The sequence below is a fragment of the Belonocnema kinseyi genome, chromosome 6, assembly GCF_010883055.1.
Source record: "Belonocnema kinseyi isolate 2016_QV_RU_SX_M_011 chromosome 6, B_treatae_v1, whole genome shotgun sequence".
In the NCBI taxonomy this organism is placed as follows: domain Eukaryota; kingdom Metazoa; phylum Arthropoda; class Insecta; order Hymenoptera; family Cynipidae; genus Belonocnema; species Belonocnema kinseyi.
In genome coordinates, this window is record NC_046662.1 from 91,434,607 (window position 1) to 91,449,355 (window position 14,749).

The 14,749-nt window shown below is 34.2% G+C and overlaps 1 protein-coding gene across 9 annotated transcripts in view; it reads right to left on the minus strand.

The window, feature by feature from the left end:
* The window catches only part of LOC117174131 (broad-complex core protein), a 69,549-nt gene extending 63,077 nt beyond the window's left edge, over nucleotides 1-6,472 (minus strand). For 8 of the 9 annotated variants that reach the window (XM_033362923.1, XM_033362922.1, XM_033362926.1 and 5 more), the window contains exon 1: nucleotides 2,753-3,335. The gene's annotated coding sequence lies outside the window, so the exon portion shown is untranslated. Of the gene's footprint in view, nucleotides 1-2,752; nucleotides 3,336-6,381 lie in introns of those variants that run through there. The other variant, XM_033362919.1, reaches the window with a different exon arrangement.
* Between the last annotated feature and the right edge of the window lie 8,277 nt (nucleotides 6,473-14,749).

The window sequence follows — 14,749 nt, forward strand, 5'->3', positions numbered from 1 at the left end:
AATTCATAGTTTCATTTTATCTTTAAAGCTATTCTACTTAAAATTTGTTCCGAGATATTTGGATGGTAAAAATGGTTTATTTCACATTCAATCTTAAGTTCTCCGGATTGAAATTCATAAAAGTATTTGACCATATAAAAAATGTGGTATATACATCTCCGCCAAATTTTGCCAGAGATTAATTACCTAATCCCGTAAATTCTACTGGCGACTTTTATTTACCGTTATTTTTCTATCGTCGGGTCAAGTTGTTGCGGGTCAAGATAACGGGGCAATTTAAAGGTGTTACCTTGGAAAGAGGAGATCGGTAAGTCGATCGCACTCAACTTCAAGTCACCCCTACCTTTCTTAAGGTCACTCCTTTAAAATGTCCCCTCATCCTGACTGGTAATACTGATGATGCCGGTAATGGAACTGGTAGATACGGACTTTCCCAAAATACTGGACGCTTTCTCGAGCCGTCGTGTTTTCAAAGAGGTCCTTATGCAGTGAGGGGCCTTCCATAAACGAAGTGGATTATTTCGGGGGAAGGGGGGTCAACCTAGTGTCACCCGGTTGCAACAAAATATATAGGAAAATCAAAAAAAAGGGCCAATCGCGAAAATCTATAGGTAAATCGCAGGATAATGGCTCTTGTTTATAGAAATCCCCTTAACGGTAAAAAAGTCAACCCCGGGAAAAAGAGATTTGTATTTTGGTATGTGTCATGATTAATTTGAAGTGTTATATTTGTATAATAAGGTATAGAAACCAAATAAATTAAAAAAACATTAATTAAAAGAAATATTTACCTAGATATTTTGGAAATGTTGTAGCTAAGAAACAATGTATTTAAATTAGACTTTTTAAAATTGTTTGTCATTCTGGGTTAACATGATACACCTTTAAAATACCGCATCATCTTCAAATAATAAAAAATATGTTTTTTTTAGTTTAAGCATCCAAATGCAGAAACACGATTTCCAAATATCACTGTAAATGATCAGCAAACGGTTTAATTAAATCCCCGATTAAAACAACTTTGCCTGTTTTATTATTGTTGTGCTAATTTGATAGACATCTTACTAGATTTTTTCACCTGAACCATCAGCAAACTTCCCTTCTTTGAACGCTGAGGTGAAAACAATGGACCAAATACATGGGATTCGGTCCATTTTTACCCTATTTTGCTAACATCTACGTAAAAACTAATTTTTCTATATAAGCGTATTTGAAAAATAGTCTTCACTTGTTAAGAACTATTTAATGATATAATAAAATGATATTAATTATTTTTCATTACGAATATGACACAAAAACAAACTTTTGTCCCATGCATTTGGTGGATTTGGTACATTGTTTTCCCCTCAGCTTTCAACGAAGTGAAGTTAGCCGACGATGAATTTAAAATACCTAATAGGTCCTAGAGATCTTGCTGATAACAGTTTATATATATATTTAAATTAATTTTTTAATTCTTAATTTAAAACAATGCATTTCCGTGTTATTTAAAAGTATGTGTCAGTATTCCACGGGACCAAACATTAAATTTCATTATATTCGGTGACTTTATAATTAATTAAATGAATATCATGAGAAAAATGTCGGGAAACGGTTCAAAATACAAAAAGGCACGTATGCCTTCCATTTGAGTTCTCAGATAATAACTAAAACAATTGTTAATTTCGCAAATTATGAAGCCGTCGATTATAAACTACGTAATTGATCACGTGACACAGGTACATGTCCTTACTTTAAAAAAATGCATGCTAGCACAAAAGGCTCCCTGAGAGTTAAATTTACCGGATTGAATTTTCATCTCAGGAAAATTAATGTAGTGTATACAATTTTTATAGAAAATTCATGATTACTGATTTGACATATTTAAAATAAACTTTCTTAATTCACACAAAAACATTAACATTTTTCCAAACTTTAACTAAGTTTGACTACTTTCACTATGTGGAGAAAAAGTTTTACTATCAGTTTGATAAGTAATTGCGGTTCTACAAAAACTTATTTGCAAAATTAGCAGAATAACATTGAAAAATGACTGTTATTTTAGATGTTATTTAAATTTTAAGAAAAATTACAATTTGAACTATTTTTAAAACAGCTTCTTTAAAAAGTGACCAAATGGCTTTATAATGGGTTCATTATATTTAGAATTTATATAGCTTTTAACCTATTATTCTATTTAATAGAACATAAAGAGAAAATTTTTTAAAATAGTTATTAATACTGCCGTACCAACTAAAAAGATACATAAGTGACATTGCCGCTTGGGTCGACTTTTTCATTGCCATGTTTAAGAAAATAACCCTAAACGGCAATGTCACTTGTGTATCTTTTTAGTTTACACGGCAGAATAAAGTTCACTAATATAATAAAGAAGCGAACATACTAAGTGGCGGTAGATAATACAAAAAACAAGTTTAAATGATTAGGGAAACGTATTGAAATAAAACACAGAAAAATTGTAATGAATTTTCATGGAATATGCGTCATATATTCATTTGACAGTAGGCACAATCCAGGCTTTGTGACTGATAAACTGGTCACGAAAACGAGCGTTTGAGGATCCAGATACGAACGACCTTCTATTAAAAATCACGTCCACACAGATTTAAAAAATTCAAATAAACGCTACTTTCTTTTACACAAAATTCAGGAAACCAGGATTAGATTCTTCTCTTAAATAAACACCCTATATTGTTTTATTGGATCTCGGAAAATATTTTATAACTATATATTGAATTTTTTAAAACAATACCTTTTAAAAATTAATATCAACTTTTGTCTGACATGGAAGACACTTTCACTACACGGTTTAAAGTCGTTGAGACAACTACAACTAGAAAAATCACATTACATCCCCCACACTTATGTTATCTCTCATCCGTCGAGTATGAGCCAATGATTGAAACAATGAAGTAAACTGTCCTGAAACTGCACTCTTTTTTTTGTATCTCTCTTAAAAAAATGCGCACATTGCTAGTTTCTTTCTTTATTTGTCGTCGCATATCATCATCTCGGGATGAATAATCGTTCGGGATCGCGTTCGACTAGGATGGCGATACTGCTGCAAATGGCTGGAGAGTTTGAGCGAAAAAATGTGCACACGTGGGAACTTATTTGAAATTCGAATGTGGTACTGAGGGACATAGAGGCGATGATATCACGAATCTACGCAATCGCGCGGCATGCAAAAACAGAAACTGAGTGCTTCTCCCGATTCTTTCACGTACCGATCGTCGGCCTGCCGAGTCGTCACGTGAACTAACCCCCAAAATCTCGAGACAGTGCGAGCCTGTCGCGAACGATCGTGATTCGTCAACGGCTCGGACGGATTAATCCTATCGGCGCGACACTGGGTGAGATTATCAATAGAGTGAAAACTGAGCATGTAAACTGTGCGTAGCACACGAGGGTCGTCATGCCGGCGAAAACTACCCCCAAACATCAGTCTATAAAAGTGTGGTGGGAAAAGAGGCGAAAGAGGAAAGGAGGGGGTAGACGTGCGCGAAAGGTACGAAACAAACGAGAATTATCGAACGAATGTGCTGATTTTTTGGGCGAGTCTCTATTTCTCGCAGTGCTCAACTAAATAAAAAGAGATGTGTTTTTTAACCATAATAATTATTGTAGGTCATCTTTCAACGCATCTTTTTCCGAATTCACTCTACAGAATTGATCGGATTTTAAAGAGTTAGGGGTAATTTTCATCTTTAAATCATTTTATAAGACTTCGCGATCTTATAAAATTGATTCAAATTTTGAGCATTTCCAAGTAATATTTAAAAACTGGTAGATTTATTTTAAGATGTAGGAAGCGTTCACCCATTACGTAACATTAAAAATGGAGGGAAGCATGTATTTATCAAAAATTAAAAAAAAAATGTAATGAACAAAGTAGCGACGATTTAGAATTAACAGCCGCATTTTCGGCGGGCTAAATAATCTTTGTGGCTGAGAGGAATTATTTGCAAAACATTTTAAAATGAGCATATAAAGGCTAAATTAAGTTGGAGTTTTTTGTGAAAATTATCTTTCTATATTGTCAACAAAATTCTCGCCCCTTTCGTAATTTTGAAAATTTTTCCTGCCAGATTTCGAGAGAGGGCTATGCAATTAACAAGGATCCAAACGAAATTGCAATATCTAAATTAGATCCAAAACTACAGAATTTTAAATGTGTTTTTTTCAATATATGTCAAAGTTTAAGTAGTTGTAATTTTGTGGTTATATTTGTTCTAAATCGCATAAATACGTGTTGCTTAATTTGATCTAAAAAAAAAACAAGAAATTTCCTCGTTGAGAGATTCTGTGAGAAATATAGAACCTGCAGGATTAAAAATGGATTCTATCCAAAGATATGATTTATTGTTTCCAATTCATGTCAGCTCTCGTTATAGTTGCCAATGCATCTGCTAGATTAGCTTAAAATTAATAATTTAAATTGCAATCAATTCTAATAAAAAAAGGTTATTACACGCGAAGTTCAGCGCATTTTCAATACATTCTCGACAAAAGATTATTGGGATTGAAAAAATGTAATTAAATTGCTGTTAAAGTTGAAAAACTCGGGGATAAATAAAATTTTCAGAATTTTTTCGATTACAGGTTTGTGATTTTCCCCCTGATAAAATGAACAATCTATGGTTAAAAGGTGGATTTTTCTATTTCCAAATGAAAAAATAAATTGGGAATCAAATGAAAAATGGCTGAGTTAGGAATTATCATTATATCATTAATGTAAATTAAGCTTTAAAAAAAACTGCATTAATCTTTCAACTACAATGATTGTTCCTAAAGAATAGATTTTCGATCTTTTTAATTTCTTCCCACTAAAAGGAAAATTGTTTTCTTAGAATATGCATTGAGTAGTAAGTAAATTTTCTGAAGCGGTAATTAATTAACTTTTCTATCGACTTCTTAGCCGCAGGCTCCATGTATATATTTTCCGATGGAGTTTTCTACATAAGGGTATGATTTCCAATGAACTTAATTATTAACATAAAATAAAAAAATTAAATGACTAATTGATAATGGTATTCATTTATGCTGTTTTTCGCTGTTTTTCAAATTTGAAGCATTACAGTATCAGCTTCTTTTGAATTTAGAGTCCAATTTGGATCTGACGTCCTCCCTTAAAAAATTGTTAAAATTAAGTAATTAGCAGTAAACACGACTGCAATTGATGTCAACTAAATGATTCAGCGACTATTTTTTTTCTTTCTGATTACTCTTTTTTGAATAATTTAGGTTTGGGGAGATTATTTTACAGATAAGAATTGCTGAAAAAATTAAATTACCACCATATATAAATAATTGAAACGTGAACTTTTTTCTAGAATGGGTGCCTTCAAACTTGAATTTTATGACATACTCTCAAATTTGGATTTGCGTTATAATTTTAAAGAATATTAGCGCAATTGGAAAATTTTAAAAATATACATGGTTTTTTGAACATGATATGAAAGCGCTTAATAAGAAAACAAAATATGAAATATCTTGAAAATATCCTAAAATATTTTAGAAGAAAAGACTATGTGGAATTGAGAAGAAACCTTATGACGTCACCGGTGCGTCAGCAAGTGGAGGGCTGTCATAAATTAAATTTGTCAGTGCTTTTTAAAATATTGATATTTTTGTAGAAAAGTTATAAATACAGAGTGAACTCACTTAAATTAAACATTTTTTTACATAAGGATAACATTCACATTATAACAGTTCTTTAAACATGTACTTAAACATGTATCCATCCACTTTTCTCATGAAAGAAGAAATTCAATTTTTATACGTTACTTTATCAATTAACGTTCGAAATTGCAAAAGCGTTTCATCAAACAAACTAAAAGGGAATAAAAATAAAAAATATCAAAGAAAAATATTTTTTCAATCATTCTCCGACTATTGAACAAACATAATTTTTTTCTAAAAACCTGCTTGCTCCTGAGTTTATAAAAATTAGTGAATTAATCATGCAGATACATTTACTATCATGCAACCTTAAAACACAAATAAATAAATGTTGTTATCAGTTTTTTTTCTGTGTAGACATTAAAGAATCAGATAGATTTTAATTAATTTAATCAAATCAGTCTCATCGAATATCCAGTTAACATAATTATCTAGTTCTTCACATTACATTCGTATTTTAATACCCGTAATGCGGTAATGAAGTAAATCACCAATTTAAAAAACTTCCTAGCTTCTTTACAAATTTTCTTTTCGAAATTATATCAAAACAATACAAAAATGGGAAAAATGAGATTATACATTTCCACGTAATTAGAATCGGTGTACAAAGGGGAAAAAGTCGGACGTGGTGGGACGCCAGTGGATGTGCTCTTCACGCGCGCCCTATTTAGTCTCGCTGTACACTCGATTAAGATTTACCTTGCGGCACCTGCCAGATCCGCTCACGTGCGTGCACGTTACCCCCGGGGTTAAAACACCATTATTCGCACATTTTCTCCTGACACTTTTTCAAACATGTAACGTATGCAAGGAAAAACATCGTTACTGCACGACACGAGCAGCTTTTCGTTGCCGAAAAACGCTTTCTGTAGAGTCGAGCGCGAGGGTTGATGAAAGGTTAGGTCTCTCCTCGGGTGTTACGGAGGGGAGAAAGAAGAGTGAGAGAGATAGGGAGGCAGGCGGGAGACGGAGAAACTATGAAAGATGATACAACACCTAACTCCCAAAGAAGCTTCTTTCCCGCGAAATACAAAATCGCAGGCATCCAACTTTCCGAAACGACAATTATGTTATTTATATTAGTTCACATCGTTTATAAATAATCTAATTATTGATTTTATCTTTCTATAGATTTCTCATAAGTTGGAGATAATACTACCCTATATTAAAAAGTATTTTTAGTGAGGGGTGTCCTCTACCAAATCGTGTTTGCTGATCACGAATCTGTTAATTATAAGAAAAATAAGTATTCTAAAACTCCCGTGTTCAGTGTTTACTGCTTTAACCCCCATTAAGGGTAGTTTTTGAGAATACTTATTTTCTTAAGACTAGCTGTATCTCCTGTGGCTTTCGTTGCATTAGAGATAGAATTTTCCTTCATTTTATGAGCATTTAATAAACGGCTGATGAACCCGACTTTCCTGCAATAATACACTAACATTTCAAATTCAAAATATGAAGTGGAAGTCTTGAGCTAGAATTGCATACCTTTTCCAAATAACTTACACATCATTATTAATGATAAAACTTTAAATGTTTTAACGTAAAAAGAATAAATTCTTAAAGTTATCAAGGAATGAACGTGAGTGCGAATTTCTTCACGCGGCTCTCTGCCGATAAGGCAGAAAAAATTCGCTTGGCTAGAAAGATTCTCAACGACGAAATCCGGTAGACGCTGCCTGGCGTTGAAGCTTGTCTGGCCTAAAGTACGAATATCATTTCGTGCTTGTATCGAGCACGTCGCAGGGGAGTAGTGAAAGAGGACGCAAATAAAAAGAGAGATACTTGAAGGAAGAGAGAAGCACTCGAACGAGAAACAGAAACGTCCAAAGGAAAAGAAAGAGATAAAAGGAGAAAAAAAATCAAGGATCCTCAAAGGATGTTCCTTCTACATTGTATCTTACAATTATGCAAGAGAAACACAAAAGTATCTCAATTATTCGTTAAGAAATACTTCAAACACACAATTCTTCACCAGCTTCGAAACTATGGATCAGAAATCGAATATTCTGTTCTAAATTTAATAATCATGCAGAATCCTCATATAGATTTTTTAACTGACATCAAAAGCGCAATGTAGGAAAATTATTTTTCCGAGCGAAAAGTCTATTTGCTTACCCACCGAAATTATACAAATGAATGTACACCCAAAATTGGTTAGAAGATATATTCCTACTCGAAATTTCCACATTCTCATTTGGTCATTAGAATCAAAAGAGTGGATTCTCCACATCTCAAGGTCACGCGGCTCTTCCAAAAGTAGTATTCTGACATTCTTTGACACAGAGTGACATCCATAATACATGTCTTGCGTGCACGTGAATTCATTAAAAAAATCAGTTTTTCTCCAAGGAAACAAATTTCCTTGAGTAACTTACAGCCAAATTGTGGTAAATATCGGCGAGTTTAACATTCTCGAGGCATGTGAAACACTAGAGTGTCGAAGAAACGCGTGAACAGGAGGGGGCGACTCGCGAAAAAAATATCGTACGCGATGTCACCGAACGTAGCCGGCAGAGAAAGAGAAAGAAATATATAGAGCGGTGCGACTCCGGAGCTGCAACGTTGGGCCGAGTAGGAGGACTACTCGTCGTTTTCGGATGTGAGAGGGCGAGAGGGAAAGCTGAGTACCACCGTTATTCTTTATCGGCCCATGAGACATCTGTCGTAATAAGCGTGGACTAAAAAATAGTGCGTACGCAGAGAAAAGAGGAGCCGTAGAATTAGAGTCGAAGTGGGGAGTCTGTGCCTGCGGTCGTGTCGCTCTTCGGTCTATCCTCCCCACTTTGGACACCCTCCACCATCCCCTCTCCCCAACACCCCCTTTCAACATCACCAAAGTGTCCTCCCTTCCTTTAGCGAGATGAAAATGCGCAAAGCTAACGGCTTCCAATTAAAAATAGAGCTGGAATTTAAAAGCCTCCTCCCTGCGACGACGCCGTTCGCGAATCCCCGCTCTAGAATCATGTTGCCGACGCTCTATACGCGCGAAAAACGATCGATGTGAATGCTACCTTAGAAAGCTTGCAGATCTTGAAAATTGAGCAAGAGGAGGCTCCAGGATGAACCAGTTCATGCTACTGGGGAACTTTTTTTGCGAAATTGGTAAAAATGGAAATGAGCTTGTTTTGGAAGTACCCTTCCGAACCTCGCTAAGACGATAATAAGAAAAAGGGTGCTAAAAGTGGAGAAGAGCCTTAGCAAAGGGTATTCCCTAAACCTGATTGATTAAACACTACTTATTGAAAAGCAACAAGTCAGTCATTGACTTAATTAGTTGTTATTTAACTAATTGTTATTCAGAAGTGAACAATCTGCAGTTAAACTACACTTGTAGGTTCTGTTACTTGACTAATGAATTAATAATGTTTATGATCTACTATTAAAAAAATGAAAAAAGTGAAGTTCACAGAATGGCTTGAAAAAAATCCAATTTCTAAAACGAAATTAATTCAACTTGACTAAAGTTGATCTGATTTTTGCTCAAATTAAAATAATATATATACTTTCCCTGGATCTGCCCCTGTGCTATATCGCTAAAAAAAATTAGAAAAATCGATCTTTTAAATTTGAATAAGTTCATATCAAAACTGATACTTAAATTTCAAAAATTTACTGTAACAGCTCAATTAGGGATTATCCATAAATTACGTTACATACTGCACGGAGAAAAAGATATCGCACAATGATATCGCAAAACCTTTGTATTGAAATAAAGCACAATATGATAACGTACAAGCAGGTTCCGGAACTTTTTAGGGTATTATAATAATCATCACGATTTTACGCTATTATAATGTGATAATTACGACATATAGCGCAGGAATTACGGTATATATTGCAATTCTTGCGATATCTTTTTCTCCGTGTGGGGGAGGTCTATCCCTAGTATTATAAAATGGAAAAATTTGTTAGGAATTATTCAAAAAATACGTGATAACTATTTTGAATATGTTACTTGTATTTTATTTGTAAATTTTCTACAGGTGGAATTCTTCAGGTTTGGTACTATATAGGAAATTGAAAAATAGATTTTTTCCCTAAGAATCAGGTACCATCAGTTACATTTCCTACGAAACATTTATATAAATAAATATTATTAATGTTTCATTGTTAATAATTATTATATTTCATTATGTTTTTTAACCCGTATTTTGGTCGGAAAGAGAGATGTTCACGAGTCCCAGTTGAAACTTCTTGTGCAGGTGCGTCGGAGGATCCTGTACATGTCCATGTACACAAACCTGCACACGAACCAATACAGATAATCTACAGGAAACTGTACATAATTCTGCAAAGGAACCTGTATGCAAACTAACCTTTGAGTGATACTGTACAGGTTTCTTCACATAGTGAATTAAGATTTGGGTCCATTTACATGCTCTGGTTCAGAATCCTATACATGATCCTGCAAAGGAACTAATCTGCGAGGGTTAGCTGGTGGTGGCTTGGCTCTCTCGATAGTGAGTTCGATCTTGAAGGTAATAAAAGGAAGGACTTTTAGAAGGCCTTTTTTTAAAAGGAAGCCCTATAGCTGTATTTTATAACTATTCACGCTTTTATGATCAGTAAAGAGTCTTTTAAACAACAACAAACAACAAACTGTAAGCGACATGGGTTTTCGCGATAGCTTTATGTAAAGGTCCCTATACGTGTTTCTGTACAGGATTCCGCGCCTCAATTTGCTTCCCAAGGGAACCTATACAGGATCATTCAAAGATCCCTTTGTCGCTGCAGGTTCCTTTGCAGGATCATGTGCAGTTTTTGTCGCCACATTCATGCACAGGAACCGTTAAAATAACCTGTACAGTCTCGTGTGTGGGTTCGTGTACAGGAACATGTGCAAGATCAAACGAAAATTCTGTACAGGATTTTTTAGCTGAGGGAATATTCAACGCGTTTGATGCAAGGGCAAAACCACTAACCAAAAAAAAACGCATGACTTGTTTCAATAATAAACAAATTCAGTTTTCCAAAATGGAATCTCCTCTGAAATGTAAGCAACACTTCAATATTATTTAATTGGTGAATCATCATTTTATTGATCTTAAATTACAAGAATATGTGAAGTCGACTGCAATCATCTCGAAGAAAAAACGAGGAGTGATATAATTTGATGAATATAAAAAATGTTCTACTGAGTTCCACTAGCGTATTTAGTTTAAGACAATATGATTATGTTTTTTCCTTTTACGTATGAAAAAAAACTAGCTGCAGATAGATGCAGTTTTGAGTTCACAATTTATTTTAATTTTAAGCTGCGTAGAAGTCCATAACTGTTCGGTTCTCGTGCAGTAAGTAGTGTTTGAATTTCAAAATGAAATTTGACTTTGTTAGATTCAAGATTAAATATTTTTTTTTCACATTCTCATCAGAGAAGGTATTAGATTTATGTAAAACTTGCCCCCTCCCCCCATTTTTTGTTAAATGTCCATGTTTTGAGACCCCCCGAATCCGAAAAACAGGTTTTTACGAATGTTTCTGTCTGTATGGCTGTATGTCTGTGAGCACGGTAAATTTTGAACAAATCATTCTATTAGATTGTCTATTAGATTAGTTTCGGTAGAAAATTCAATTGACAAAGTCTGGGTCACTGAGGTTAGAGATATAATTTAGACGTTCAAAAACAGTCAGGCTGCTGTTTAGACCGCATGTGCAAATTCTGAATTGTAAAAATAAACTTTGAAATGCGGAAATTCAGTATTTGAAAAAAACGTCAAAAGTTTGTTTGTAACGAATTTGCATTTTTTTAAAGCGAGACAATGAAACTACGTCAGTTATAATACAAATGCATGTTATGACTTATAATAATATAAAGTTATAGGAATGATTTAAAATTTCAGGGATAAACTCGAGTGCGAAGCACGAGATACGTGATGAGAATGTGATCGTTAAAGCCTAAGGAGCTTTAACAAAAGAGAATTCACAATCGCCAAATTACTGTTATCGATGTTTTGACATTTAGTTTTAAATATTCTGTGCACTAGTGTGGGGAATATACAAAGACCGAGCGCTTAACGCGAGGTAAATCATTATGCATGATGCTATGAGAATGTGCCCGCGCAGCGGGCATATTTTTTTAGTTTTCAACATCGGATTAAAAATCAGCGACCTTTAAAATCCCCTTTTACCAATTTTTAATAATCGAAAATGTATTCAGAATACTCGTCCGCCATATTGGATCCACCATTTTGTTTTCGGAGTTTTTGATATCAGATTCGTAATCAGTAAACCCAAAAACCAGTGAGTAACAGAATTTGTGCTGCGGTTAATATTTTTTTAACAGAAAAAATACGCATTATTTGTTTAACAAATGTAATATTTAAGATTTAAAACGTTTAAATCATGGGCCCTTATAATTTTTATTTTGGCAGTAATATCGAACAGTTTAAAAATACAAGCTAGAAGGTTCGATGTGAAACAGTTTAATTATGAAGACTTTATAATTATTTAAATAATTGAATTACAAATTAAACATTTCAGGCCATACTAGAAGGGTCACGTGACGTCGGTATTTGCAATTGTTTGATTGAGAATTTAGAATTTACGTTGAAACCGTATTTTTAAATAGAACTTTCAATTTGAAATTTGAATTTCCTTCATTTGAGATTGGCCCACATCGCAGGAAGCAGACTTTTAAATTATTTTTACACCAAATCGCTCTAAAATATTAAAATATGAAATTTAGCTAATAATATTAAACAATTTACATGAATTAGTTACTATTCATACCTATGACATTTCAAAACGGGGTGGGGGATCAGCTTCAGCGCATTATGCCATTTTAAGGGTGGGGTTCTTAAAAATGTTGATATCAGTATTTCTTTAATCGCATATCCATAATTCAAATAAAGTGTACGAATTCAGGGATAATCGAGGTTCGGTTCGAAAAAGTCGAATAGTGACTATGAAAACGCAGAGTAGTATCGCTGATTGGAATAAATCCTACGAATTTTAGGCTCCTACATAAAAAAATTACAGTATTTCTAAGTCACTGTATTAAATTTTATAATGGATTTGAATAACGAAAATTAATACAGTGCTTTGAAGAAAGTGAAACAGAATGTTGTACCTTTCGTTACGAACGCCTTGCAATCTTTCGAAACCACTATATGAAAAATGGGGGCCACGTGATGTTGTGTTTCACGCTGACGCATAGCAGAAAGGAAGACGGAGAGAAGCTTATGAATGTACACTAGAACATGGACTTCATATCCTTTTTAATATATGCATATACATATATATATTAGGAAGTATATGAAGTCCATGTAATGGTGTACGTATGAAGATATATATGTGTCGCGTGTGTGTGTATACGCTTGTAGGGTCGCTCGCTGGATACAGTGGGGTTGTTTACGAAGACTATACGAATATCTATACGCATATATAAACCTATCTCATATCTATAAATCGCACGCATTTTGCTGAAACTCATGATTCTTTCGGTCTTTATATACTAAACGAGAGAAACGTATCACTACTTGTGAGAAACTTATACTTCTGGGTTAAAAATTTCAAGTGCTTCAGACTTAATTAACTATTTATCGCCCCCCTACACACACTTATTTATGTATATATATTGAAAATACATTTCGATATTTGAGAATCTTTAAAATGCTGTAAAATTTTTGAATGAAAAAGTGTACTTTCTGATTTGCCTTTTTTTATGCATAAAAAAATAATTTTTTTGAAACCCCACACACGAGAGAAACAAGAAATCAAATGACGAAAGTTGTGATGAGGATTTGCCCACGCAGCGGGCGGATTTTTTCATTTACTCTTTATTATGTTTTTCACGATTAAAATAAAATCTACGCACCCTGTTAAAAAGTGATAAATAACAATTTTGTAGATCTTTCTCAAATGCACAGTTTCTATCTACTCATCTTGTTCCGTATTTTCCATGGGCTTGAAGTTCTGTATCATCATTAGGATAAATTGTTCGTATTTTTGAATACTATAAATATCCCTACAAAGAATATTTGAATCATGAAAAACAGTTGTCTCAAAAATGTTTAAAATGCACTCGCTTTTTGAATTTTTATCCAAAATGGCTGGCTAAAGAACTTGACCTTTAGTTTAGAACATTCAAAAATATACCAAAGGCCAAGCCAAACTGTAAACTCTTTCGAAAGTTACTGTGCTAACGAACTAAAAATTTGCAGACTGACAGACAGAATAATTAAAAAAATATATTTTTTTCTGTATGAAGCGACATTCGTGGAGTTTCAGTTTTTTTTATTTTATAAAATGTAAAAGTAATTATTAGCTCATTTGCGAAAGAATCGCGGAAATTTATACTATTAATCGGTATATTCTGTAGATATTTTATATGTTGAAAGATATCAATACAAATATTAACAAATATTATTCTTAGAATTATCTCAGGGCGTCTACTCAAATTCTGTATAAAAAATTCCCTGCCAATTCTAGGTTATTGCCGGGTATCTATATAGGGCCCATATCATGTCATATGCGGCAAGTCTCTCTGCGGCGAGTCTCACCTGCGAAATGTCAAATCTGAGGCATGTTACATCTGCAACATGTCTTTTCTGCGGCATGTCACATCTGCGGCATGTCACATCTGCGGCTTGTCACATCGGCGGAATGTCTCATCTGCGGTAAGTCACAACTGCGGCATGTCACATCTGTGGCATCTCACCTCTGCGGCATGTCACCTCTACGGCATGCCTCATCTGCGGCATGTCACAACTGCCGCATCTCTACCCAGCGGTTTCTCTCCCTCGCGGCATTTGTCACTGTGAAATTGACATTTTTGCGGCATCTCTCACCAGTAAAAATTCTCCCAGTGGCATCTCTCCCTTCCAAAAAATGTTTAATGTCCAATTAAAAATGGCTAAACTGAGGCAAGTCTCCCTGGACTAATTGTCTTCCCGGTGGCATCTCTTCCCCGGAAAATATTTTCGGGTTCATATTAAAATATTAAAACTGCGGCAAGCCTCCCGGAACTAATTGTGGGTCCGGATGCAATAAGGGCACATAAAATTTTTTCGTGCGAAAACGAAGTCCCCTGGAGGCTTTAGAAAAAATTTTCGAATTTTAATTT